Source organism: Bos taurus, chromosome 5 (assembly GCF_002263795.3).
Source record: "Bos taurus isolate L1 Dominette 01449 registration number 42190680 breed Hereford chromosome 5, ARS-UCD2.0, whole genome shotgun sequence".
In the NCBI taxonomy this organism is placed as follows: domain Eukaryota; kingdom Metazoa; phylum Chordata; class Mammalia; order Artiodactyla; family Bovidae; genus Bos; species Bos taurus.
In genome coordinates this window covers 101,659,440-101,665,496 of record NC_037332.1, presented here as the reverse complement: position 1 = coordinate 101,665,496, position 6,057 = coordinate 101,659,440, and the positions used below count along the sequence as shown (strand labels likewise).

The 6,057-nt window shown below is 37.1% G+C and overlaps 1 pseudogene; it reads left to right on the top strand.

The window, feature by feature from the left end:
- LOC111082995 (selenoprotein K pseudogene) lies at positions 3,803-4,397 on the top strand (annotated as a pseudogene).

Sequence of the window (6,057 nt, the reverse complement as noted above, 5' to 3'; positions counted from 1 at the left end):
TCTTACAATAAAAACTCTCTCTTTGTTTTTTTGGAAAACACAGGCAGAGATCTTTCAATTCCTCACTTCATTTCATCCCTCTGTTCATTCTTTTTTTTTTTTTTTTTTGATGTGTGGGCACTCAACTCAGTCTGATTTTCCTGTATTCCTTAGTCAAATATGGATTTTCTAATCCACTTCCCCTTGATCAATGTTATACATATTCTTAAATCCTTCTTTCTCTATCACTTGACCTTGAAAACCTAAAATGGAGCTAACTTTTGTGATGATGCTGGGTTTGTTCTTTTTTTTTACCATTCAAGAAAATTTCAGGTTATATAAACCAACATGTTCCAAATTCACATAAGGAGGCAACTTGGTTTGCTCTCTCTCACTCTTATCTGATTTTTTATCATCACATCAGAAAACAGATATTTTAAATCATCTGAGAAATAACAAAGCAAAGTGACGAGAAATCTTTAATGTCTCTCAAAGTAGAAAATCTTAGATATCATCTTGAATCATGCTGCATGTTTCTCTTATCTTCCCAATTGCTCATAAATCTGAGTTATTTTTCTAATTTCATGCTTCCTTAGCCTATTATCATGTATGACTTCTATTTTAGTTCTAAAATCATCTAGCTTCACAATTCTTTCACTTTCTTGGGCGCTTACTTTATAGAACATCACTCTTGAAATCAACATCAATTCCTAAATTCCCATTCTCGGTTTTACTTCAACTCTCCTATCTGGAACTATTATAAAAAGAAAATACAATCTCACTTCCACTTTGAAGTTATTCTTCTAGAAACACTAGTATGTACACTTGTAGTGAGGCATGTGGAATCTCTTAGGTCTGTTTCCGTGAAGCTTTTACCCAGGAAATCTGGATTTATTCAGAGAAGCTAGACCTTAGTCATTTTACTCTGAAAGATTAGGAAACTTTAGATGTGAAATTAATCTCAAAAGATGTAGTATCGTTAAAGGCTAATTTTTATTCAAGGGGAGAAAAAAATTCTAGAATCTGCATGTGTCATAACAAAAATTACTCAAATTTGGGACTTCCTTTGTGGTCCATTGGCTCAGACTCTGAGCTCCCAGTGTAGAGGGCCTAGATTCATTCCCTGGTCAGAGAATTTGACCCTGCACGCTGCAACTAAAGAGCTACAAGATGCAACAAAGATCAAAGATCCCGCATGCCACAACAAAGACTCAGCACAGCCAAATAAATAAATATTTTTTTAATTATTCAAATTTATTTAAAATCCAGATGAAATGTATGCTCTAACTTCACAGTCCTTTCCCTGGTTGTTCAGCCCTCTGTAGGCTCTTGCCTCTTTTTGCCAGAGACCTTGAGTCTAAGTCAATCCAGGCTCAATTTACACAGGCTGCTTTTTCTCACATTACAGCATTTTCATCACAAAGAAGAAAAGTAAAATAATTCTTATTCTGCAACATTTGTGTATGAACATGCCCATTAAAAAGTTTAATACACTATTAAATAATTAGATAATTTTTTAAAGAACCTTATATACATGCAAAACTTCTTTGTGGGATATGATATAATAATTTATAACAAGATGTACATAATAAGATATATTCATATATTTGGTCTTCAACCTTCGTTCGTGACTCACACACCCAAAGTACTTGTAATTTCCTGAGTGATTAGAGCAATAGAAACATCTTTTGTTACACTTGTTTTTTGTCCTTGGTTTCTAATATAGCTCAGAGCAATAAAGGTAAAATGGGTGTCTTTTATTATTTTTTTAAGGTATATGTGTCGTCGAGTCCCTTAACAATTCACCTGAAATTATCACATCACTGTTAATCAGCCATACCTCAATACAAAATAAAAAGTTTATAAAAGAAAATTAAAAAAAATTTTTTTAAACCTTTCAAGCACACCTGAGTTTATGCTAATGAGATAACTTTTGGAATGTCCCTATATAACCTATGGATAGAGGCTGATTAACAAGGGGACCAACCATATAATTAGAGTGCTGAAACTTACAGCCCCACTCACCATCCTCCAGGGAAGGGAAAGGATTGGAGGTTGAATTAATCACCAATGACTGATAATCAGTCATTCTATTGATACATGATGAAGCCCCAGAAAACCCCAAAAGGACAGGGTTCAGAGAGCTTCCAGGTCAGTGAAGAAGAATACCTCCATGTGCCAGGACAGTAAGGCATCATCCCAAACTTCATGGCAGCAGAAGTTCCTGTGCTCAGGAAACTTCCAGACCTCATTTCATGTATGTCTTCATCTGTCTGCTAATTCTTCTCCTTAACCTTTGTAATAAACTAGGAATCTAGAAAGTAAGAGGCTTCCCAGGTGGCTCGGTGGTAAAGAATCTGCCTGCCAATCCAGGAGACGCAGGAGACTTGAGTTGGATTCCAGGAAGGCCCTCCGGAGGAAGAAATGGCAACCCACTCCAGTATTCTTGTCTGGAGAATCTCATGGGCAGAGAAGTCTGGTGGGCTACAGTCCATGGGGTCGCAGAGTCGGATACCACTAAGTGTCTAAGCACGCATGCACACACTAGTAAGTAAACTGCTTTCCTGAGTTCTGTGAGCTGTGCTAGCAAGTTAAACAAACTGACAAATTAAAAATTAATACAAAATAGATGGTTTTCTAAAAGATAAAAATTATTGGAAATGACTAAGAAGAATTAGAAATCCTAAGCCTCAAAATCATAGAGAAAAGGGAAAATGTGGTCAAAGAAATCCTCTTAAATAGACAGGAGTTCTGAGAACTTCATGGGCAAATTTAACCAAATTTCTAAGAAGTATATATACACCTATATGCTACGGTCTGAATGTTTGTGTCCCTCAAAAATTTACGTGTTGAAATCCTAATGCCAGAAGATGGTGCTATTAGGTGGTGGGGCCTTTGGGGGGTGCTTAGGTCATGAGGACGGGGCCATCGAGAATGGGACTCATAAAAAAAAAAAAGAATGGGACTCGTGCCAGGAAACCCCTAGACTTTCCCTTCCATCCTGAGAAGAGACAGGATGAGGGTTGTCACCAACACATGATCATGCTGATGCCTTGACTTGGACTTCCCAGCTCCATTACTTTGAGAAATACATTTTCTGTTGTTTATAAGCTACCCAGTGTCCAATGTTTTGTTACAGCATTCCAAACATGCAAAGACGCTATAATGCAGATAAATTTAATCAAATGGTTCAGAAAATAGAAAAGAAGAAGAGCATTCTGACTCATTCTACAAAGTAGACTTAAACTGATTTCAAACTTGCAGAGCACACACACACATAAAAACTGTGGGTCTTCTCACTTACAGATAGAAATGCTTAGAGCAAACCTTACAATGTATTTAAAGAATGCTGTATTCCAACTATGTTAGATCTAGTCCCTCAGCCCTCAGCATCCACTCCCACCTCCTTCATCGTACCTACCATTGCTATGGAGAATGGAAAGCTATGAATGACATTTTCCAGACTCTCCCTTATTTTCTTGATGCAAATTTGTAAACACCAATTAAATTCAATGGTGTGTGAGACTTGGGAGTAAAAATGAAGCAGGAGCTAACTTTCTATTGATAATAAAGGTTTTGCCTTCCAATGCAGGAGGTGCAGGTTTGATCCCAGTTCAGGATGCAAAGTTCCCATGGCCAAAAAGTCAAAACATAAGACAACAATATTATTACAAATTCAATAAAGTCTTTAAAAAGAAGAGAAAATCGTGATGAGGGTGGCATGGAGGCAAAACTCTCTGGATGCTGCAGACCCTGGGATCACCGTTACTGCAGTATGACCTTGACCTCAAGAGCATCATTCAAGAATCACCAACTCGGAGAGATATAGAAGCTGAAAGGGCCCAGGCACCACCATTGCTCTGGAGGGGCAATGGACATCTTAGATTGACAAGTGTTGGACAGCAAGAGTCAATCCCAATGAACATTATCTTTTATCACAGGTTTCTTCTGTGGAATAGCTGAGTTTGTGGTTTTGTTTTTCAGAACTCTACTTCAGCAAGATGTGAAAAAGAGATGAGGTTATGGAAGCTCATCCAATTCCAGATATGATGAAGGAAGAGGGCCATCAGGAAAGTACCCCCTGTCCCCAGAAGAATGGGTTGAATTTATCACTTAGCCACCTGCTTGGCCCTAATCCTCCTTCAGTGGCCAGTGGATGAGGAAGGTGCATGTCTGCATTAAGAAGCAGACAAGTGGACATGAACTTTCATGGCAGAAGGAAACCAGCAAGAAACAGAATGCTGACCACGCTGGACAAGCCAGATGAACATGTGCGTCTAACCAAGGACTGCTCTGTGTCCTCGCACTCGAATGAGGTTGTGCTGGGAATTCACTCTGCAGGGATCTGGCAGGACTGAAAGCAGCTCTCTAAATGCACAGGTTTGTCTCATCTTTTTTGTCATTTATTAAAGTATTAACACACTATATTAATTAAAATACTAATTAATTGACATACTATTAATTAATAAAATACTAATTAATTGGTATACTATTAATTAAAGTATTAATATACTATATATTAACATACTATATACTAGTATTAATATACTATATACTATATTCTCACCTTTATAAAATTAAAAAAAAAAACGTTCCAAATGTGAAGAAAAGTAAAATGCTGTGTATTGAGTGCTGCTAGTGTCACTGTTTTCAACTTCTGAAATACTGTTCGTGGTTTTTATTGTTGTTATTCTCATTTATAAATATATCACACTGTATGTACTAAAAAAAAAAAGAAAGAAAGAATCCCCAACTCTCATTGATTGAGTCTCCAATCATTTTTCATATTTAAACTTTGGGTGCACAAAAAAATTTTCATTATAATTTGAGATTTCTAGTATACTAGCCTCTTGACATTCTTGTTTTCTTTTGTTGTGTTTGATGTTTTTTTATATGAATATCATTACCCAATATAAAAGCTAGAACTTTATAACATGTCTATGTGCTTCTGCCAATCCTGCCTCCTGCCTACCATACAAATGTCACCACTATATTGAGCTTTGATTATCAAACCCTCAATTTGTTTTCACTTTTACCATATATGTGCCTAAACAATGCAAGCATACTGATTAAAGTTGGTGGCTCAGAGGTAAAGAACTTGTCTGCCAATGTAAGAGAAGTGGGTTTGATCCCTAGGTCAGAAGATCCCCTAGAGAAAGCAATGGCAACTCAATCCAGTATTCTTGCCTGGAAAATCCCCTGGACAGAGGAACCTGGCAGGCTACAGTCCATGGAGTCACACGTCAGACATGACTTTGTGACTAAGCAGGCACACACTTGGAGAAGGAAATGGCGACCCACTCCAGTGTTCTTGCCTGGAGAATCCCAGGGATGGGGGAGCCTAGTGGGCTGCCTTCTATGGGGTCACACAGAGTCGGACACGACTGAAGTGACTTAGCAGCAGCAGCAGCAGGCACACACTGATTAAAGTTATCCCCACGAAACAACTCTTCATTTTAATAACCACATTTCATAGACCCTAGATTTCTCTTAATACAGCATTTGTTGGATGATGTTTATAAATGAAAAATGTAGATATATGTACTTCCCAATGTGGTTGTACCAATATAAATTCAGATCAGTAAAGTGTAAGAGATCTCATTTATCTACATCTCCAATACTTGGTATTACTTATTTATTAGTTTTTGCCATTAAAATGGGTATGAAATATTATATTACTATGATGTTGACTTGCAGTTCTCAAGTTATGAGTGAAGCTGAGCATCTCTAAAAATACAGCTTTTTAGGTTATGTACTTCCTCTTCCATGAAGTGATTTTCAATTATTTTTCCCAATTTTTGTCTTTCTAATTATTTCATGACAGTTGTTTAAGGTTCTTGGTATTAATACTGTGCTCATTAAAAGTAATTGAAATATCTTCTCCCAGCTCAGTTTTCAAAAATTTTAAATTTAAAAACACTATAAAGGGTTTTGATAAACACAAGTTCATAAAGAATCTGCCTGCCAGTGCAAAAGATACGGGTTCAATCCTAGTATTGAAGATCTCCTGGAGAAGGAAATGGCAACCCACTCTGTATTCTTGCCTGGGAAATCCCATGGATAAAGGAGCCTGGCAGG